Genomic DNA, 23,896 nt, shown 5'->3' on the forward strand with positions numbered 1-23,896 from the left:
AAACTGGTAAATGTTTTTTAATAAATTGGAATGTTTTAGACAAGATATATGCATACATTAGATAAAAAGATGTAAGCTACTGAAGATAGCATGGTATGTAGACCTTTATGCTATGGTAAGATTTTCCTAGGTGTCTTTATTATGCCTCACCCAGATGATGAGTTCTTGAGACCAAGAACCTTGACTTCCCTTCAGCATCTAGGGCAGTGCTCAGCACATCTGCGAGGCTCAGCTGGTGCTGTTGTTGACAGCTTTCACACTGACTCTACAGAAAGATGGCTTATATGAATTTACTCGTAGTTCTCAGAGCCAGTGTGCGTGCTCGTTCTCTCTCTCTTTTTAGGCAAGAAATCATCTGGTTTATTTAGAAGCTGCTGGTCATATGAGGAAAAGCATATATGGTACAAAGTTTCAGCAGTTTAGTTCACTGGACAATATAAAGCATTATGTCTTTATAATTCATTGCAGAGTCTTCGGATTTTTTCTAAACTCCTATTTTATGTGTCGCAAATCAATATCACTCCCAAATCAAAATCACTTCTTTCTCTGGGAACCCATCCTGTTTACGAACTCCATATATAGAGAAGATGTTCCCAGAGTCTCCCAACACAATTCGTGTCAACAGCGCAAAGGGTGCCATGGACTTTTCTGAGAGAAAGATGCATGTGAGATCAAATGAACCAGTGTCTTGTCCTAAAATACACTGATTCCCAGTCCCCGAAGTAAGACATGACAGATAGGTAGGTGGCCACCATCTCTGGCACTGCCCATCTGAGGAGGGCCCCGGGATCTGACTGCACTGTGACATGTGGGCCCACAGGCAGGCCTCATGGAAGCAGGACGCATCTTAGCCAGGAAAATAAATACCCATGAACTTGTCTGTTTCACATACATGGAACTTTAAGCCAAGAGGAGAACATGGGGATCTAAACATGCAAAGCCTTTTAAACTCTTCAATGATCCCATTCACAGCTCAGTTCTCTTCCTGAATACAAGGCACTTCCAGATGGGCCCTGGCCACACCCACTGACCCTGTCTTACGGCTTCTGGCCCCCTCAGGCCAGGACTGGGCACCTGGGACTGCCACAGGGCTTGGGGGCAGAGGCAGGAGGGGAGTGGTCTCTAACATGCTATGAGGATGGAGGCCCCAGGCATACGTCATTCTAAGAAAACCTCAGGCAAGCTGAGGGCTATGCTGCTTGAGAGCACTGACAGAGTTCCCTCCTATGAGAAATGACTACTTTTCCACACAATGGGCATGAATGCCTGGCTCCCGCAGGAACAGCTGAAAGCTATGAACAATCTGTCCCGTTCTTGGCCTCCTTTGGCCAGCAGCTCACAAGTCTTGGGTACTGCAGCACAAGGGCAAGGAAATGCCAGGGGCTCTAAGGAACCGGTGCTTCCCTGGGAGGCAGAGATGCTAGGCAAGTTCTGAGGGGTGAGGCAGGGCTGGTGGGAGAATCTCACAAAGGAAATTGGGAATACTTAAAATGCAGTCCCAGAGGAGAAAGTAAAGCCATGTTGGGCTGCCTGAGAAGGCGAGGTTGGGAGAAAGAGAAGGTGGCCCCAACCTCTTCAGATAATTAGAGCTGGCCTGAACTAAATAATCCAAGTCTCTCCCATTGTTCCTGTGAACTCCAGCCCATAAGAACCTGTTTGAGTCAATAATTCCATTATATTCTATTCCATTTTAATTAAATCAAATGATAAAAAGTATCCGACGGTCCTCATCTCCCAGCTGACCTTCCCAAGACCGGCCTATGGAAGGTTCTTGACACTAAGTTATAGGGCAGATGGGCTCTACCAAGCATTCACTCATAAGGCTCATAGACACTCAAACAGCCTTCCATTTCTGCAGCGTGTTCTCTCCGAAGAGTTTGGTGCAGACTGGGCTCCAGGGCAGGTTATCTGAGGCTGTGGGAGCAAAAGCTTCTCTCTCCAGGAAAAGGATGGTTTTGGTATGTACATCAGTGGGCCAAACTTATGATGATGGAAATCATCTAACTGAAAACAGATTTTTTAAAGGAGAACTCTAACTGAAATCTCTAACTGAAAACAGATTTTTTAAAGGAGAACTTCTGAGCTGGGAAGGAGGTTAAGTGGAAAAGCCGAGCACAGAATTGACAGCACTTAATTTAGGGACACACACGCCCAGCAGGTTTTCCTTCAAACGCCCACCGAAGACAGGCAAGAATACGAAATAGTGGCGGCCTCCAGCTGGGTAGTGTCCCCACAACCTAGAGCTTACCTGGCCAGGCCATGGCCACCCCCTGTGGGAAAGGAGACAGGACTTTCCCGACAAGCTCTCTTGGAGGGCACAGCACCATCCCTAGGCCCCTCGTGTTTGGCTGCCGACACCGGAAAAAACGGAAAGACACCTACCTCTAGGCCAGGGGTGCTGTGCGGGCAAAGGCAGGATGCTGAAGGCACTGTCCTGGTGCGGGGGCAGCTGACCGCTGGGGCCCTTCCCCGGGAGAGACGCGCTGCCCCGGGGCCAACCATCTGCTGGGTGCAGCGAGCAAATCCTCGTGAGAGAGCACTGGTTAAATTGGTAAAACCTGGCAGATTCTCCGGGGTGCGCGGTGGGGTAGTGCAGCCTGGCCTGCAAGCTCCATGGGAACCATCCCCTACCCTCCGGCCGTGCAGCCAACCACGGGGTCCCACCGGCGGGGTGGGAGCCGCAGCTTGTCGCCTAACAGCTGAGGTTAGGAAGCTGGACCCCAGGCAGCAGGACAGGTGATCACCACAGGCAATTAACGGACGCCAATTAACCTTCGGCTTCTTCCGGTGGGGATGTAAGCGTGCAGCAGCTGTAGACCCTATGGGTGCCCCAGGTGGAACTCGGCTAACCTGGCTGGGCTGCGGGCCCCACATAGGGCAGGGAATCTGGCACTCCTCGCGGTGGGCTTCAAATCCCTAAAGAACCAGACGTTTTTCAACAAAAGCTCTCTGCATGTGTCTAACCATGAGAACGAAAAGAAGGTAACCAAGAGTGCTGAGTGCAAGTCCTGACCCGGGGCTGCATCCCGGAGCTTCAGGGTCACCCTCCGGGCTCTTGCTCAGGCGCAGGCCCGTGAGGCTCCCGTGGTGACCGGCAGGGACAGGGCGGCTGGGAGTTCAGCACTGGGTCCCTAGGTGACTAACCCAGGACGGACAGAGAGACGCCGTCGGCGCTCTTTCTCTTCGAACCCTGACTCAGAGTGCTTAGTTTTGTTAACCTCCAACTAAGTTATATTTTTAAAAAGAGATTTTGAGAAGAGGGTACTTACCGTATACATGGGAGTGGCTTTTTGTCTGTTTTTCACTTTTTCTGGAGGGTTGTGTTGGGGTTGTGTTATTATTAAAATACACCACAGCCTCAAGAAGAATGGATAGTTGTTGCCAATAACGTTGTATACTTTTATTTTAGAAGCAAACTTGTAATGTCTCATAGAATAATTATGGTTTCTAGGATAGAAAGATAGAGAACTTTTTTGTGCAAAATATTTTCAAAATAATTTTTCAACAGTAAGAGCAAATAAAATGCATACTAATATGCTTTGTTATCTTGCAACTCCTGTGACCACGTTTTGAATTCAGAGAGAGGGAGAAGCAGGGACAAATATTTATCTTCATTTTGATTAATTAAACAATCAGTTGTAGGAAATAGTGTTATTAAAATTAAACTATTAAAACAGTAATAAAAATCTCTGACATAGATCTTAAACATTAGCCCCAGCCTAATTATTCTTTAAACAAACATTAAGCTGTTTTCTTAATAATAAGCCCTTAAGGCCATGGGCCTTCATTTTTATCCCTACAGATAATTAAAAAACATTCTTTTGATAAACTTGCCCATAGAACTAACAAGTTTTCCCTTTCCTCCTTTCCTTCTTTCTCCCATTCCTTCCTTCCCTCCTTTCTCAATCTTCAAGTCATGAGGCTATCATATTAGCATATTAGAAAGGCAAAAACATTCTATTCTATCATTAACTCAAAACAATTTTTATGTTTAGATTAGAAAAGTTATAGAGTATCATACTGTAATACATATATTCCTTTAAAAAATTTCGGATGGATGTTATAAGTTCTATCATGGCTGTTTTGGAGTTCTAGAGTAGGAAAGAAAGGAGTAATATATCTGAGTTATTAGTTTTCTGACATTTTCATAGTAAATGGTATCATGAAGAAATGATTAGAGGAATAAATTATAAATTAAAAAGAAATACAACATGTATTGTTTTTTTTGTATTGATCTGCTATGTAGATTTTAAAGTTAGATTTTAGACATTAGCCTTTCTATAGTCCCTGTGCTTTCAAAATTTACTCCTTAAAGGGATAGCAGATCTGTTGCTCTTAACTCTGTCATCTGCCACCTCTAGCCAAGGTATAGTTCTCTGTTTCCAGGGTTGGGGAGAAGTCACTGGGGAGCACCCACCAAGTATGAATGACACAATTTCAGTTATTACCTAATTCAGTAACACTCTTCAAGAGGAAATTATTTTCAAATTTCTACTAGCCTTTGGTCATTTTTCAATACCTTCAAATAGTTGTTTTTATTAATTTTTCCCAATTACCTTCAGGAGGAATTGCTTAAACTGTTTACACCTTCATTACTTGAAATCTAACTTCTTTTTTAAAAGATTTTATTTAAATCCAATTAATTAACATATAACGTATTATTAGTTTCAGAGGTAGAGTTCAGTGGTTCATGAGCTGCAAATAACACCCAGTGCTCATCACATCACGTGCCCTCCTTAATGCCCATCACGCAATTACTGCATCTCCCCACCCATCTCCCCTTCAGCAACCCTCAGTTTCCTATGATTAAGAGTCTCTTATGGTTTGTCTCCCTCTCTGATTTCACCTTATTTTACTTTTTTAAAATTTTTATTTTATTATGTTATGTCACCATATATTACATGATTAGTTTTTGATGTAGTGTTCCATGATTCATTGTTTGCGTATAACACCCAGTGCTCCATTCAGTACGTGCCCTCCTTAATACCCATCACCGGGCTAATCCATCCCCCCACCCCCCTCCCCTCTAAAACCCTCAGTTCATTTCTCAGAGTCCATAGTCTCTCATGGTTCGTCTCCCCCCTCCAATTTCCCCCCTTCATTTTTCCCTTCCTACTATCTTCTTTTTTTTTTTAACATATAATGTTAAAAATATATGTTAAAAAAAATAAAAAACAATAAACATAATTTGTTTCAGAGGTACATGTCTGTCATTCATCAGTCTTACACAATTCACAGCACTCACCATAGCACATGCCCTCCCCAATGTCCATCACCCAGCCACCCCATCACTCCCACCCCCCACCACTCCAGCAACCCTCAGTTTGTTTCCTGAGATTAAAAGTCTCTTATGGTTTGTCTCCCTCTCTGGTTTCGTCTTGTTTCATTTTTCTCTCCCTTTCTCTATGATCCTCTGTTTTGTTTCTTAAATTCCACATGTTAGTGAGATCATATGATAATTGTCTTTCTCTGATTGATTTATTTTGCTTAGCATAATACCCTCCCATTCCATCCATGTCATTGCAAATGGTAAGATTTCATTTTTTTTGATGGCTGAGTAGTATTCCTTGGTATATAGATAGCACATCTTCTATATCCATTCATCTGTTGATGGACATCTGGGCTCTTTCCATAGTTTGGTTATTGTGGACATTGCATAAACACTGGGGTGCAGGTGCCCTTTTGGATCACTATGTTTGTATCCTTTTGATAAATACCCAGTAGGGCAATTGCTGGGTCATAGGGTAGCTCTATTTTTAACTTTTTGAGGAACCGCCATACTGTTTTCTAGAGTGGCTGTATCAGCTTGCATTCCCACCAGCAGTGTAAGAGGGTTCCCCTTTCTCCGCATCCTTACCAACATTTGTTGTTTCCTGACTTGTTAATTTTAGCCATTCTGACCAATGTGAGGTGATATTTCATTGTGGCTTTGATTTGTATTTCCCTGATGCCGAGTGGATGTTGAGCATTTTTTCATGTGTCTGTTGGCCATTTGTATGTCTTCTTTGGAGAAATGTCTGTTCATGTCTTCTGCCTATTTCTTGACTGGATTATTTGGGTTTTTTTGGGTGTTGAGTTTGATAAGGTCTTTATAGATTTTGGGTACTAGTCCTTTATCTGATGAGACGTTGCAAATATCTTTCCCCATTCTGTCGGTTGTCTTTTGGTTTCGTTGACTGTTTCCTTTGATGTGCAAAAACTTTTCATCTTGATGTCCCAATAGTTCATTTTTGCTTTTGTTTCTCTTGCCTTTGGACATGTGTCTAGCAAGAAGTTGCTGTGGCCAAGGTCGAAGAGGTTGCAGCCTGCGTTCTCCTTTAGGATTTTGATGGGTTCCTGTCTCACATTTAGGTCTTTCATCCATTTTGAATTTATTTTTGTGTATGGTATAAGAAAATGGTCCAGTTTATTCTTCTACATGTGGCTGTACAATTTTCCCAATACCATTTGTTGAAGGGACTGTCTTTTTTCCATTGGATATTCTTTTTTTTTTTTTTTTTTTAAGGATTTTATTTATTTAACAGAGGGAGACAGTGAGAGAGGGAACACAAGCAGGAGGAGTGGGAGAGGAAGAAGCAGGCCTCCCGCTGAGCAGGGAGCCTGATGCGGGGCTCGATCCCAGGACCCTGGGATCATGACCCAAGTTGAAGGCAGACGGTTAATGACTGAGCCACCCAGGCACCCCTCCATTGGATATTCTTTCCTGTTTTGTCGAAGATTAGTTGACCATAGAGTTGAAGGTCCATTTCTGGGTTCTCTATTTTGTTTCATTGATCTATGTGTCTGTTTTTGTGCCAGTACCATACTGTCTTGATGATTATAGCTTTGTAATGTAGCTTGAAGTCTGGAAGTGTGATGCCGCCAGCTTTGGTTTTCTTTTTCAACATTCTCCCTGGAAATTCAGGGTCTTTTCTGGTTCCATACAAATTTCAGGATTATTTGTTCCAACTCTGTGAAAAAAGTTGAGGGTATTTTTTTTTCCTATTGGTTTTATTTTTTATTTTTTTTATTATGTTATGTTAATCACCATACATTGCATTATTAGTTTTTGATGTAGTGTTCCATGATTCATTGTTTGCATATAACACCCAGGGCTCCATTCAGTACATGCCCTCTTTAATACCCATCACCAGGCTAACCCATCCCCCCACCCCCCACCCCTCTAGAACCCTCAGTTTGTTTCTCAGAGTCCATAGTCTCTCTTGGTTCGTTTCCCCCTCTGATTTCCCCCCCTTCATTTTTCCCTTCCTACTATCTTCTTTTTTAACATATAATGTATTATTTGTTTCAGAGGTACAGGTCTGTGATTCAACAGTCTTACACAATTCACAGCACTCACCATAGCACATACCCTCCCCAATGTCTATCACCCAGCCACCCCATCCCTCCCCCCACCACTCCAGCAACCCTCAGTTTGTTTCCTGAGATTAAGAATTCCTCATATCAGTGAGATCATATGATACATGTCCTTCTCTGATTGACTTATTTTGCTCAGCATAATACCCTCCAGTTCCATCCATGTCATTGCAAATGGCAAGATTTCATTCGATGGTATTTTGATAGGGATTGCTTTGAATATGTAGATTGCTCTGGGTAGCATAGACATTTTAACAATATTTGTTCTTTCATCCATGAACATTGAATGTTTTTCCATTTCTTTGTGTCTTCTTCAATTTCTTTCATAAGTGTTCTATAGTTTTCCGAGTTCAAATCCTTTACCTCTTTGGTTAGGTTTATTCTTAGGTATCTTACGGTTTTTGGTGCAATTGGAAATGGGATCGATTCTTTAATTTTTCTTTCTTCTCTCTCATTGTTAGTGCATAGAAATGCAACTGATTTCTGTCCATTGATTCTATATCCTGCCACTTTGCTGAATTCCTGTATCAGTTCTAGCAATTTTGGGGTGGAGTCTCTTGGGTTTTCCACATAGAGTATCGTGTCATCTCGAAGAGTGAGAATTTGACTTCTTCTTTGCCAATTCAGATGCCTTTTATTTCTTTTTGTTGCCTGATTGCTGAGGCTAGGATTTCTAGTACTATGTTGAACAGCAGTGGTGAGAGTGGACATTTCTGTCGTGTTCCTGACCTTAGGGGAAAAGCTCTCAGTTTTTCCCCTTTGAGAATGATACTCGCTGTGGGCTTCTCATATATGGCTTTTATGATATTGAGGTATGTTCCCTCTATCCCTACACCATGGAGAATTTTAATCAAGAAAGGATGCTGTATTTTATCAAATGGTTTTTCTGCATCTATTGAGAGGATCATATGGTTCTTGTCCTTTCTTTTATTGATGTAGTGTATCACATTGATTGATTTGTGGATGTTGAACCACCCTTGCAGCCCAGGAATAAATCCCACTTGGTCGTGGTGAATAATCCTTTAAATCTAGCTTCTTAATGGCAAGTTTCTTCACTTTTAAAAATGAGAATAATGTAAAATCTACTTTATAGGGTTGTTTAAGAATTAAATCACATAATATGTACACTGAGCTTAGTACAGTATCTGTTACATGGTAAACATTTGATGAATGTGATGAATGTTATTCTTTAATATTATTCTTCTCATCTATTTTATTTATCCAAAATCTTACACAACTGACTCTTGAACCCAGGTCTTCTGATTTCAAGTCCAAGGCTCCTCACATCATAGTTACTTGTTAAAGCAATAGAGTTTCAATGCTTTAGTAACTTAAGTAGCATTGATTACAATTTAGATTGTGACGTGGACCTGATGGTAATGTGGTGTAATTATTCCTCTTAGTGTTGCCTTAAAAATAATTTGTTCAATGGATACGTATTGCACTAATCATCTCACCTTGGATAATATCCTTCTATTGATTTTTTTATCCCTTTAAGAAATATTTGCTGAGCACCCACTAAAAGTCACTAGAGTTAGTATGGGGGCTCATAGTGACTAAATAAGTGCACTTAATACCTGATGTAACAGGAAGTTCTGAGGTAGGTTAGACACAACGTTTGGCTCAGTGGCTCAACAATTTCATCACAGACTCGGGTTCTTTTTATATCTCTTTGCCATCTCTGGTGAAGACATCTTCCTCTGGCTGATAGCTAGCTAGATGGCTATCACATTCCAGACACGATATAGAAGGGAAAATGGATCATATCATTCTGTGGTTCTCTTTTAGGAGTAAGCCAGTAGCCCTTATGGTCATTCTTTCCTCTCTTGTTGCTGGAAATTGAGTCAGATGCCCACTCTGGAACTAATTACTGACAAGGGGAATGGAATTTCCATGAGTGGCTTAGGTGAATTATCTGGGGTTGAATGGAAGTTGGAGCTTTAACTACAAAGTCAACTGTACTATCCTTACATGGTCTTTTGATCCACTAGTAGGCATAAGTCATATACACAATAATCACTTTAAACAGTTAAGAAAATGTTGCCATACTTCAGAGTTACGGTGATAAGGATGTGAATCAGGGTGTTGGTGGTGGAAGTGGTAAATGCATACTAATATATACACTATATATGTGCTATATATTTTTTCATAAACATATAAAAATAAACATACAAATGTATATATATATATAATATGAGATAGATTGACAAAATAATAGCTGGCAATTCTTAAGGTTCTACCATGTGCTAGACACCATCCTAAACAGCTTTTTTGTATTATTTAATCTCTATGAGATTATTTCTACAATTGTTCCTATTATATAGATGAGGAAACTATTACTTAAGTAGGTCAAATGACTTTCTAGTATTCAACTCCCTGTAGACTGATTTCAGATCTCTCTCTCTCTCTTTTTTTTTTTTTTTAAGATTTCTTTACTTATTTTAGAGTGAGAGAGAGCGAGAGAGTGCTTGTAGGGGAGAGGGGCAGAGGGAGAGAGAAAGAGAGTCTCAAGCACACTCTGTGCTGAGGTCAGAGCCCAAGCCCAGGTTCACGACCTGAGCCGAAACCAAGAGTCAGATGCTTAACCAGCTGCCCTATCCAGGTGCCTATGACTTCAGATCTCTTAATCACTGTGCTACACTGACTTGTTATTGCTAAACAAATGTAGCCAGGGTGGGGATAGCAGACACTGTTAATAAATACAAATCTGTTGTTGCCCTTTAAAGAGTCAAAGTCTGTTTTATTTGTCAGTCTGTGATAGACATTATAGAATCCAACATTAATATTAGCTTGAGACTTGGTTTAGCTGTTGTGTCAACTTCAAAGGTTACTCTGGATTCATTTTTCTTTCAAGGAAGAGTAGCTTTTGCCAACATTGTGCTAGATTAAATTACTGGATTATAATTTCTGTTGCCATTATTCAGAATCTAGTGGGAGTGTGTGTGTGTGTTTTCAATGGACTTTAGAAACACTACATCATGACATTTTATTTTTATTTATTTTATTTTATTTTTAATTTTATTATGTTATGTTAGTCACCATACAATACATCATTGGTTTTTGATGTGGTGATCCACTATCCATTGTTTTCGTATAACACCCAGTGCTTCATGCAGTACGTGCCCTCCTTAATACCCATCACCGGGCTAACCCATCCCCCACCTCCCTCCCCTATAAAACCCTGTTTGTTTCTCAGAGTCCATAGTCTCTCATGGTTCTTCTCCCCCTCCAATTTCCCCCCCCATTTTTCCCTTCCTTCTCCTAATGTCCTCCATGCTATTCCTTATGTTCCACAAATAAGTGAAACCATATGATAATTGACTTTCTCTGCTTGACTTATTTCACTTAGCATAATCTCCAGTCCCATCCATGTTGATGTAAAAGTTGGGTATTCATCCTTTCTGATGGCTGAGTAATATTCCACTGTAATATTCCATGGACCACATCTTCTTTATCCATTCATCTGTTGAAGGGCATCTTGGCTCTTTCCACAGTTTGGCTATTGCGGACATTGCTGCTATGAACATTGGGGTGCATATGGCCCTTCTTCTCACTACATCTGTGTCTTTGGGGAAATACCCAGGAGTGCAATTGCTGGATCATAGGGTAGCTCTATTTTTAATTTTCTGAGGAACCTCCACACTGTTTTCCAAAGTGGCTGTACCAACTTGCATTCCCACCAACAGTGTAAGAGGGTTCCCCTTTCTCCACAACCTCTCCAACATTTGTTGTTTCTTTCCCTGTCCATTTTGGCCATTCTAACTGGTGTAAGGTGGTATCTCAATGTGGTTTTGATTTGGATTTCCCTGATGGCTAATGATGATGAACATTTTTTCATGTGTCTGTTAGCCATTTGTATGTCTTCTTCAGAAAAGTGTCTTTTCATATCTTCTGCCCACTTCTTGACTTGATTATTTGTTTTTTGGGTGTTGAGTTTGAGAAGTTCTTTATAGATCTTGGATACCAGCCCTTTATCTGATATGTCATTTGCAAATATCTTCTCCCATTCTGTGGGTTGCCTCTTTGTTTTGTTGACTGTTTCCTTTGCTGTGCAGAAGCTTTTGATCTTGATGAAGTCCCAAAAGTTTATTTTTGCTTTTGTTTCACTAGCTTTTGGAGATGTATCTTGAAAGAAGTTGCTGTAGCCGATGTCAAAGAGGTTACTGCCTATGTTCTCCTCTAGGATTTTGATGGATTCCTGTCTCACATTGAGGTCTTTCATCACCTTTGAGTTTATCTTTGTGAATGGTGTTAGAGAATGGTTGAGTTTCATTCTTCTGCATGTGGCTGTCCAATTTTCCCAGCACCATTTATTGAAGAGACTGTCTTTTTTCCATTGCATATTTTTTCTGCTTTGTCAAAGATTATTTGACCATAGAGTTGAGGGTCCATATCTGGGTTCTCTATTCTGTTCTATTGGTCTGTATGTCTGTTTTTGTGCCAGTACCATGCTGTCTTGGTGATCACTGCTTTGTAATATAGCTTGAAATCGGGCAACGTGATGCCCCCAGCTTTGTTTTTCTTTTTCAACATCTCCTTGGCAATTCAGGGTCTTTTCTGATTCCATACAAATTTTAGGATTGTTTGTTCCAGCACTTTGAAAAATGTCATTGGAATTTTGATCGGGATGGCATTGAAGGTATAGATTGCTCTGGGTAGCATAGACATTTTAACAATGTTTATTCTTCCGATCCATGAGCATGGAATATTTTTTCATCTTTTTGTGTCTTCTTCAATTTCTTTCACGAGTGTTTTGTAGTTCCTAGAGTATAGATCCTTTACCTCTTTGGTTAGGTTTATTCCGAGGTATCTTATGGTTTTTGGTGCTATTGTAAATGGAATAGTTTCTTTAATTTCTCTTTCTACAGTTGTGTTGTTAGTGTATAAGAAAGCAACTGATTTCTGTGCATTGATTTTGTATCCTGCCACATTACTGAATTGCTGGATGAGTTCTAGTAATTTGGGGGTGGAGTCTTTTGGGTTTTCCACAGAAAGTATCATGTCGTCTGCGAAAAGAGTTTGACTTCTTGTTTGCCAATTTGAATACCTTTTATTTCTTTTTGTTGTCTCATTGCTGTTGCTAGGACTTCTAGTACTATGTTGAACAACAGTGGTGAGAGTGGGCACCCTTGACGTGTTCCTGATCTTAAAGGAAAGGCTCTCAGCTTTTCCCCATTGAGGATGATATTCGCTGTGGGTTTTTCATAGATGGATTTTATGAGCTTGAGGAATGTTCCCTCTATCCCTATACTCTGGAGAGTTTTAATCAGGAAAGGATGTTGTATTTTGTCAAATGCTTTTTCTGCATCAATTGAGAGGACCATATGGTTCTTCTCCCTCCTCTTATTAATGTGTTCTATCACATTGATTGATTTGCGAATGTTGAACCACCCTTGCATCCCGGGGATAAATCCCACTTGGTCGTGGTAGATGATCCTTTTAATGTATTGTTGGATCCTATTAGCTAGGATTTTGTTGAGGATTTTGGAATCCATATTCATCAGGGATATCTGTCTGAAATTCTCCTTTTTGATGGGGTCTTTGCCTGGTTTGGGGATTAAGGTAATGCTGGCCTCATAGAATGAGTTTGGAAGTTTTCCTTCTGTTTCTATTTTTTGAAACAGCTTCAGTAGAATAGGTATTATTTCTTCTTTGAATGTTTGGTAGAATTCCCCAGGGAATCCATCAGGCCTTGGACTCTTGTTTTTTGGGAGGTTTTTGATCAGTGCTTCAATCTCATTACTGGTTATTGGCCTATTCAGGTTGTCCATTTCTTCCTGTTTCAGTCTTGGCAGCTTATAGGTTTCCAGGAAGGCCTCCATTTCATCCAGATTGCTCAGTTTATTGGCATATAGTTGTTGATAATAATTTCTAATAATTGTTTCTAGTTCCTTGGTGTCAGTCGTGAACTCTCCCCTTTCATTCATAATTTTATTAATTTGGGTCCTTTCTCTTTTCTTTTGGATAAGTCTGGCCAGTGGTTTATCGATCTTATTAATTCTTTCAAAGAACCAACTTCTAGTTTCGTTGATCTGATCTACTGTGTTTCTGGTTTCTTTTTTTTTTTTTTTTTAAAGATTTTTATTTATTTATTTATTTTGACAGAGAGAGAGAGAGAGAACAAGTAGGCAGAGAGGCAGGCAGAGGGAGAGGGAGAAGCAGGCTCCCCGCTGAGCAAGGAGCCTGATGTGGGGCTCGATCCCAGGACCCTGGGATCATGACCTGAGCCGAAGGCAGCCGCTTAACCGACTGAGCCACCCAGGCGCCCCGTGTTTCTGGTTTCTAATTCATTGATTTCTGCTCTAATTTTAATTATTTCTCTTCTAATGCATGGCTTAGGCGTCGTTTGTTGCTTTTTCTCTAGTTCTTTAAGGTGTAGAGTTGGTTGGTGAATTCGGGATTTTTCTGTTTTTTTGAGTGAGGCTTGGATGGCTATGTATTTCCCCCTTAGGACCACCTTTGCAGTATCCCATAGGTTTTGGACTGATGTGTTTTTGTTCTCATTGATTTCCATGAATTGTTTAAGTTCTTCTTTGATTTCCTGGTTGACCCAAACATTCTTGAGCAGAGTGGTCTTTAGCTTCCAAGTGTTTGAATTTCTGCCAAATTTTTTCTTGTGATTGAGTTCCAGTTTTAGAGCACTGTGGTCTGAGAATATGCAGGGAATAATCTCAATCTTTTGGTATCAGTTGAGATCTGATTTGTGACCCAGTATGTGGTCTATTCTGGAGAAAATTCCATGTGCGCTTGAGAAGAATGAGTATTCTGTTGTTTTAAGGTGGAATGTTCTGTAAATATCTATGAGGTCCATCTGGTCCAATGTATCATTCAAAGCTCTTGTTTCCTTGTTGATTTTCTGCTTAGATGATCTGTCCATTGCTGAGAGTGGAGTATTGAGGTCTCCTACAATTAATGTATTGTTATCAATATGACTCTTTATTTTGGTTAACAGTTGGCTTATGTAGATGGCTGCTCCCATGTTCGGGGCACAGATATTTACAATTGTTAGATCTTCTTGTTGGATAGACCCTTTAAGAATGATATAGTGTCCTTCTGTGTCTCTTATTACAGACTTTAGTTTAAAATCTAATTTGTCTGATATAAGAATTGCTACCCCAGCTTTCTTTTGAGGTCCTCTGGCATGGAAGATGGATCTCCATCCCTTCACTTTCAGTCTGGATGTCTCTTTAGGTTCAAAATGAGTCTCTTGTGGACAGCATATGGATGGGTCCTGTCTTTTTATCCAATCTGCAACCCTTTGCCTTTTTATGGGATTGTTTAGGCCATTCACGTTGAGAGTGATTATTGAAAGATATAAATTAATTGTCATCATTTTGCCTGTGAAGACGTTGTTTTTATAGATTGTCCCTGTAAATTTCTGTTGTATATCACTCTTGGGGTCTTTCTCCTTTTATAGAACACCTCTTAATATTTTTTGCAGGGCCGGCTTAGTGGTCACATATTCTTTCAGTTTCTGCTGGTCATGGAAGCTCTGCATCTCTCCATCCATTCTAAATGAAAGCCTTGCTGGATAAAGTATCCTTGGTTGCATGTTCTTCTCATTTAGTACCCTGAATATGTCTTGCCAGGCCTTTCTGGCTTGCCAGGTCTCTGTGGATAGGTCTGACGTTATTCTGATGTTCCTCCCTCTGTACGTAAGGAATCTCTTCCCCCTAACTGCCCTTAAGATAGTTTCCTTGGTTCTAAGATTTGCAAGTTTTACTATTACATGCTGGGGTGTTGCCCTGTTTTCCTTGATATTGGGAGGGGTCCTCTCTGCCTCTAGGACGTGAATGTTTGTTTCATTCCCCAGATTAGGGAAGTTCTCAGGTACATTTTGCTCAAATACATCTTCTAGTCCTCTCTCTCTCTCTCCACTCCCTCCGGGATTCCAATTATTCTGACTTTGGAACACTTCATGGTGTCACTTATTTCTCTGATTCTATTTTCATGGATTCTGAGTTGTTTTTCCCTGGCCTCCTCTTTTCCCTTTTTATCTATTATATTGTCTTCCAGGTCGCTTATTTGCTCTTCTGTCTCAGTTACCCTAGCTGTTAGATTATCTAGATTGGATTGGATCTCATTGATAGCATTTTTAAGTTCTGCCAATTTACCTTTCATTTCTGCCCTTAGAGACTCTATGTTGCCATTAATTGATTTCTCCATTCTAGCCATTGTCTTTCCAATTGGTAGCCTGAATTCCATCTCCGACATCTTGGTTATATCTGCATCCATACCTTAGGGTTGCTGGCCTCTTGTTATCCCAGCCTGTCTTCTGGGGCAGGGGCCTGCCGCACTGTGACTCAGGCAACCCTGTTTGGGTGGAGTTGCCCTGCCCCCCTGTGGCGGGGGATGGGCTCAGTGCGAATCAGTGTTTGGGGCTTTTGTTCTCTGGCGGCTTTCCCTGGTGGCTTTCCGCCTCTCTTCCGCGAGTCAGAGCAGAGGAGACCATTTCCAACCCTCTGCCTCAGAGCAGAGAGATTGCAGTCTGTTCTTCAGTGAGCTCTCCAGGCCACACCATCTCCGTTTCTGTCTGTGCTGCTATAAACTGCAGCGTCCTGGGTGTGTGCCCCTCTGCAGCGCCCCCAGTCCTGCCTCCAGGTCGGGGCTCGTCTCTGCCCTTTGTGCTTCTAAACCCCACCAGCCGCTCCCAGTTCGTGCGTGCGACCCTGCTGCTCCAGGTTTCCATCCCGGGGGCTGCCCTAAAGTCCTTTCCCCGCTGCTACTGGTCTGAGAGTCTGCGCCCCGTCCATAGCACGTGAGGCTGTCACTCATCTGCGGTGTAGGATCCCCATGGCCAGGCACCCTCCCGCTGCCGTTTATCCTCTGATATCTGCCCACGGAATCACGGCTCCCCGCTTAGTACCTCAAAACCAAGTGCCTGCAATATTCTGTTTGTAGAGATCCAGATCGTCTTACATCTCAGGCTGGTTTCGTGGGTGCTCAGAGTGGTCTGGTAGATATCCAGCTCAATTCCAGAGACCAGCTGAAGTAGGGTCCCCTACTCCTCTGCCATCTTTCCACCCTCCCCCACATCATGACATTTTAATTGAAATGTGTTGTTTTTTAGTTACTGGTTTTATTCTCCACCACTAAGGTCTTCTCTTCAGGTTTAGGGGCGCCTGGGTGGCTCAGTTGGTTGGGCCTCTGACTCTTGAATTCACTGGGCTGTGGTCATGATCTCAGGGTTGTGGGATTGATCCCATGTTGGGCTCTGCACTCATTGGGAATTCTGTTTGAGTTTCTCTCCCTCTGCCCCTCCCCCTGCTTGTACTCTCACACTCTCTAAAAAATAAAACAAAATCTCTTGAAGTTTAGTATTGTATTTGCTTGTATATTCCAAACTGACGTTGAACAATTTTCTTAAGTTCTTTTTCCCTCATGTGTATAGTGAGAATGATAATCCCTGACTTCTCTTCATCTTGAATCCTTTGTAGGTCCACCTGCTCATGGCTTCAATGTCTTTGTGTTCACTTATTCTCTTTGAGTCATGAGCAACTGTGTCAACCAAGAAAGTAAGACATCTAGGAATACTTATTTGGAAAGGCCATACATACATTTGATTAAAATAAAAAAAAATCATTTAATGTGCATTTTTCTCAATATTTTGAACAGTGATTCATGTACCCTCTAATGTATTATGTGTTTTTCATCTATCTTTTTTTTTTTTTATTTGCTTGCTTTTGTTCTTTCTTTGAAATAGAAGATAAGCCTTAAAAACACATGATCTGGGTAGGATATAGTAGACTATGGCAGGCTACTCCCTCACTGAAACTAACAAAAATAGAGTAAGTTGCAAAAATAATACTTTTAATGGCACTGAAAAGCTGTGAAAATAATGAGGATTAGATAAATGATATTCCAGAGAGCAAAAAAGATTTTCTGAGATGAACCATTATCTGCTAGCAGTTTTGTTTCCAGGAACATTGACAATTTGCAATGTGGACTAAGGATCAAGCTTTTCCTAAGCTGAGGAACTTTACTGGGAAAAAGAGAAGCTAGCAAGGTATCATGGGACTGTTGTAACAAATAGGAAGAAAGGGAGGCCAGAACACAAGCTGAGTTTTCCCTATATACCATTTACTAAGTTTCAATGGTGGTGCAGGAGTCTGTGTTGCTGGCCATGAAGGCAGAAGGAAGTCTCCCATTGTCTGAGGGTACTGAGGAAACAGTCGTGCTGGAGGGAAGTAGCCTGCAAAACAAATATGAAAGTTCTCTCCCTTTAGACATTTGCCAAATCATAAATCTGCATAGGATGGGAGGCTGTCAAGTTAATCTTAAAACCACCAAAGGGAAGCCCCAAAGAGCAATGCCTGAGGAATAAGAACAAACCAGAGCTGAACTGAGTCTTCTTACTAATACTTCAACCTACCCTCAAGCTAGTACAGTTTTGTTATTGAAGTTATCAGTCCCTTAGTGAATAACCATATCTTTTTATTTTTCTTCTATTTTTTGTTTTCCAGCGTTTGATATCTTGGGGCCCTGGTGACTCTGGAGGGACTGTCCCTCCCAGGATTGGCCATTTCATAGAGAGAGTAAACACTTGCCCATGAGCACGCCTTTCAAATGCAAGCTGACCAATCCAGAGCCCATACTCTTGACCACCTGCTTTAATGGACTCTCATATTCTAGGCCACTATCCCCCTGTCCTAATCACCTTGTGGCCAGATACCAAAAAGGGCCCTTATGCCCCAGAGCCTGCTGATATTCAAACTAGCCAATTCTAAGCCTGTTTACCCTGCCTTGTCATTTCCTCTCCACATGAACCACTATGAAGGCTCTTGCTTATGGTTTCCCCCTCCCTCTGTCTCCTGACCAACCTGGAAATTCCTCATGTGACCTCCTGTGGTGTGGTATGCTCCCTTTTCTTAGGATCTGTGGGTATAACAAATTATCTTTTCAGTGTTAGTCATCTCCTGATGTTTTACTTGCCGTACCTAAACTAATAATAAAACCCATGTTTTAAAACACCCTATCTAACAGAGCAAAGGATAAATCCTCACAGGGGGAAAATATCTGTGGCCTCTGCAGTACTTTTATATACAATGTATTACATACAATAAAAAATAATGCTAGGCTATGAAGAGGCAGGAAAATGCAATTTATATAGTGTTAATTTCAGAATTAATAACTTGTTGGATGGAATTAAGAGCAGATCGGGCACAGAAGAAAAGAATGAACGAAGTGGAAGTCCACAGAAAATATCTAACTGAAGCACAGAGAGAAAAAAATAAGGAAATGCTCAGAACAAAGTATACAGACATGTGGGACCCATTCAAAAAATTAATAAGCATGTAATTGGAATCTCAGAACAGGGAAGACAGATTGGAAGAGAAGCAATAGTTAAAGAGATAATGACCAAGAACTTTTCAAAACTAATGAAAGACTCATCAGTGAGACTCAGTAATAAATATTTATTAATAGTGGAGTGGATAAATTAATTGTGGTATATTCACTTAGTAATAATAATATAAGATACTGTTACACACAACAATAGAAATGAACTGCACAGACATAATAATCAGTAAAATACACCAAAATTTCCATTTATATGAAGTTCAAGAATAGGCAAAGACTCATTTTTATGGCCTAGTAATATTCCATTGTGTATATATACTACATCTTCTTTCAGCCATAAAAAAGAATGAAATCTTGCCATTTGCAATGACATGGATGGAGCTAGAGAGTATAATGCTAAGTGAAATAAGTCAGAGAAAGACAAATACCATATGATTTCACTCATATGTGGAATTTAAGAAACAAACAAATGAACAAACAAAACCAAAAGGAAAAAGAGAGAGAGAGAGAGAGAGACAAGCCAAGAAACAGACTTAGCTATAGAGAACAAACTGATGGTTACCAGAGGGAGGTGGGTGGGGGGATGGATGAAATAGGAGATGGGGATTAAGGAGGGTACTTGTGATGAGCACTGGGTTTTGTATGGAATTATCAAATCACTATATTGTACACCTGAAATAAATTTAACACTGTATGTTAACTATACTGGAATTTAAAAAGAATAGGCAAGATGGTTATAGAAGTCAGATTAATGGTTAACTCTGGGGGAGTATTGACTAAGAAGGGTATAAAATATCTTTCTAGGTGTTGGAAATATTCTATATCTTGATCTGGATGGTGGTTACATTTATGTGTGTATATGTGTGTATGTATATACTTGTATACATATACATGTATATATATTTATTGATCTCCTAAGATTTTTGTGCCTTCTAAATTTTGTACTCCAATAAAAACAAAACAAAATGAAAAACTAAAACATATTGTCTGTGTTGATCTAGGGTTATGGTGGAAAAAATGCTGAGAGTAATACATATGGAGAAATCATTCTTACTGAAACAGATGGTAAACGGAATCAATGTGATGCTTCAAATAAAAGAAAGATATTAGGAAATGGATTCATTTCAATATGACTTCTGGAGATGAATTAAACATTGTTTATTGGGCCAAGGACTTTCATTTTAAAGACAGATAAATGAATTATGAATAATTTTGGCAATCATAACTTAATTTGTTATTCCCTAGATAAGCAATAATATAAATCATTGTATAACTAGAATGTAAACCAAAGCTCATCTATAACCTTACATACCATTGTTTAAGATTCTAAGTGGAAAGTAGGTTGAGTTAGGAGGCTGAGAATTAAACACTGTACGTTCTGGCAAAGGGAATGCCAAATGATTTCATGCATGCTGTTTAAAGGATTTGTTTTTATAAAGATAATCCCTGAGAATATTTAGAAGTTTTTAGATAATGAATTGGAGGCTATTTTCAAACGTGAGTGTGAGCAAGAATCAGCAGAAAAGGCTAACGATTGCAGTCATCTAACTGGTTTCCTCAGTGAATAGCTTTGGTCAGGAACAATATTTTTTGGAAATTTCTCTTCCTTCTTTTGAGAATTATTGGATTTGTGTATACTGACTGACACTTGTTAAAGACAGAGAACCACAAATAATCCAAGGAGAATTTAGTTCCATCTTTCTTTCTTTTTTTTTCTAGAAATACTTATTGTTTAAACTTCTAAACATTAAGTATGGCCATTGTTTGTGGAGCCCAGTACAAAATGAAATACAGGACCTCTTGTTCAAAATTAAAAACTTCAAGATGGTGACAGCAGAGCATTAAACCAGGCATGGAGCCCTTCTACACACTGGGCCCTCGGTAGCTGCACAAGTGCATGAACATAGAGCTAGTTCTGCTTCTTATCACAATGTTGAAACCTGCTATGACTCTAGTCCTTGGCCCAATAAACAATGTTTATTTCATCTCCAGAAGTCATATTGAAACGCCGCCTCATCACCTACCTTCTCCCCTCATGCTCCAGCCATGACGCTTGGCTTGCAGTTCTCGAGACACTTTATGCTGGTTCATGTGTCCATGTCTTTATGCATATGGTTCATTTTCTTCTGACAATGTTCTTTACTACTTAGTCTGTCTGATATATTCTATATATTTTTACCTACTAACTCTCCTGAGAGAATTACCCACTGCTTCCTTGAGCCATCTCTGACCTTATGAAATCTCTACTATTATACTTCATATATATTATTGCCATTTTTCTTTACTTGTTTGCCTTTTAAAATATGAGTTTATTCTGGTCAGGAATTGTGTTTTATTTATATTGTTGCATTACACAAAGTAGATTTTTAATAAATATTGATTTGTAAATGGACAAAGGAGTAGAATTCTAAAGATACAAAATGGAAAGACTTCAGTTACATTTGAAATAAAAAATACAACTATTTTTTCTTATTGAAATAATGTATGACATACTTTTTTTTAAATGCAAAAAAATAAGTAGAGTAAGTGGACTTAATCTTTTTGGTTCCTCTTATTCCCTATTTAATTAATCTTTCAGAATTTTTATATGCAAATTGGTAATTTGACACTGATTTAATCTGATATATTTTACTTTCACATTTTTGTCTTTTGATGCTAGGATCAGTTAAGTTTACCTCACATAAATAAGATGACAAAAGAGTTATTAGTAGTAATGTTTTGGGATAAACTTTTCCCAAAGAGATTATTATATCCTGAATGATAAATGAAACAATGACTGAATCCTACTAGTAGCTGGACTAGTAATAATTGCTTTCCTTAATTTTTTATATACAGAATATTTTTTTTAATTGCTGTTTCCATACAACATGGCCAAATTCTTTCTTGTATTCTTCACAATAATTTCCAGCAACTACTGGAAAGTTAACAGGTATGAGCTGAAAAATAAACTACAGTTTCTCAAAAGTTTTATGCTGCCTTTTCACTCAATGAGACATTACTTTCCAGCCCCAAGGGTCAAGATCATGAATCATTTTTTTTTTTTTTTTTTAGAAAAAGTAATTCATCCGAGAGGGCTGACATAGTCTGGGTACTATAAAAAGCTCTATTTAATAGCACGCAAGTTGAAGAAGGGAGGAGACACCCCTAGCTGAGCAAAGGGTAGACTGAGGAGCTTTCTGGCCTTGACCATAGTCTGGAATAAAACAGGAAACAGAAGCAAGTGGAAATAGAATGAGGAATAAGCATCCTGCAGGCAGTGGTAAGCTGGAATAAGGATAACTACATAGAGAACCTGAGTCCTCCCAGTGAGACTGTTTGAAATCATATTTATTGGACATGCACAGTTTCTGGAAGACATGGTCTCAGTTCTGTTGGAGCTTAAATTCTAAGAAAACAGATGGACAGAGTGACTATTATATGATATCTTTTCACATTTATTTCATCTTCTACTTCAGGGTGGGGAGGGTATACTGATTATGGTTATGGTAGGTGCAAAAATACTTTACTTTTGCTATTAATTTATTCAAGATAAATTACATGAGAGAGAGAATTGGCAGCTTTTGAAGAAAAAGAGGCATGGGAGAGAATTATGACAAGCATGGTGGATGGCATGTGAATATGTGTTTTCTTTTTACATTTGTCTTGTGATCAACTCAAAAGCTTTTTACATGTGAATCAATATTTGAGAGGGAAATTTAAAGAATAAAGGAGAGGGAATTGATATCAATAGAAGGATAGCCTGCAAACATATTGGGACAATCCATCCATCTATCCACCCACGACATTGCTTAATGCTTGCCAGGCAAAGTAATAGATCCCCCTGGCCTCTGTTCCCTATTTCTTAATGGAATGGCAAGAAACTAGAGCTATACTTAACCTCAGCTCTACAACAACTAGTTTTTTGCCATTTTGCAGCCAGGTTACAACCCTTTAGTCAGCTCCACTAGGATATACAGGCTGGCAATATAAAATTAAAAATATATGTATAATTAAATATATTAAAAATATACAGCATATTATATATATTTATAGTACATACACATAAATTACCAGTATATAATTAAATTTATATGTCTGTATTGAGGAATAAAAAGAAAAGTAAAATATTGTTATTTTCATGAAATTTTCTGTCATATCGTAAGTACCTGGATGATGAATTTCCCCAGAACTTAGGGAAATTTATTTAAAAATATAAAATATTTTCTATTACATCTGGAAGTAACACAACTATTACTGATATAATAACAGTCATAATAATAATAGCTAACATGTATTGTGTATTTACTATGTACCAAGTGTTCCAAATACTTTACATGTATTAATAACTTCATCCTTGCAACTTTGTGAGAGAAGTGCTGTTATTGCTCCTGTTTTCTAGATGAGAAAATGGGGGTTCAACATGTTTAAATCATTTGCCAATGTCACAAAGATAGAAAGGAGCTTGGACTTAAGTATAGTCTGGCTGGCTGAAGAAACCAAATCCTTAACTCTCACTTTACTGAATGTTCAGTGTTAGTTATTTGCAAAATACTTAATGGATGTGTAATTCTGCCAGAGTGTGATGCTATTCCATATCAATTCATCACCAGTCTTCATGGCAGGGAGATTTATCTTGTGCATTACCACACAGAAAAGTGGAAAAACACAAAAGTTTACACTCTTCTTGATCTTCTACCTCAAGTCATTTAGGAATTTTGGCATTTCCTTCTCTGGCCTGTGGGCCATTATTTTTCATACTTACAATTCAAATTCCCACAGGAACAGTATTAGGAGGTTTTTCTTTTCCCTGGTAGATAGCCAGACAGCTGACAGGAAATGCTAGGAGGAAACTGAAGAATTTGAAGAAGTTATTTCCAAAGTTCCCTAGCGTTCCTTTCATTGAATTCACTTTTTTTTCTCTAAACGGTTATTTTCCTTCTCTCCTTCCCCACCCCTGTTCCCCCTCAATTTCAGACATGCAATGGGGCATTCCTCCTTCTGCTTCTTCAATCCCCCTCAGACCCAGCCCCTTAGTTTATCCTTTATGTCTGATTTCTATATTATTCTGAAGGAAACAAAAATGAGCTCTGTGTGGTGTAAATTTCATGGCAATACTTCTCTTCTTTCCAATTTTAGACATGAGCAAATGAGCTGTAGAACATAGGTAGCCCTTGATGTGCTAAGGGCAGTGGAATGCAGGCTGGTCATTACCTGGGAACCCAGAAGCTCAAGCTCCTCTAAAAGGCACCAATGACCACAGTGC

At 39.6% G+C, this 23,896-nt stretch overlaps 2 long non-coding RNA genes across 2 annotated transcripts in view; both read right to left on the reverse strand.

The window, feature by feature from the left end:
* Positions 1-2,624, reverse strand: part of LOC144379066 (uncharacterized) — a 43,655-nt gene extending 41,031 nt beyond the window's left edge. The window contains exon 1 of the long non-coding RNA XR_013441193.1: positions 2,383-2,624. This is a non-coding gene — a long non-coding RNA (uncharacterized LOC144379066). The remainder of the gene's footprint in view (positions 1-2,382) is intronic.
* Positions 2,625-2,763: 139 nt separating this feature from the next.
* Positions 2,764-23,518, reverse strand: LOC118527419 (uncharacterized). The gene is made up of 3 exons (XR_013440936.1): positions 23,396-23,518; positions 3,270-3,447; positions 2,764-2,916 (listed from the first exon to the last, which is right to left on the reverse strand). It is a non-coding gene; the product is annotated as an uncharacterized LOC118527419 (long non-coding RNA).
* Between the last annotated feature and the right edge of the window lie 378 nt (positions 23,519-23,896).

This window comes from Halichoerus grypus, chromosome 9 (assembly GCF_964656455.1).
Source record: "Halichoerus grypus chromosome 9, mHalGry1.hap1.1, whole genome shotgun sequence".
In the NCBI taxonomy this organism is placed as follows: domain Eukaryota; kingdom Metazoa; phylum Chordata; class Mammalia; order Carnivora; family Phocidae; genus Halichoerus; species Halichoerus grypus.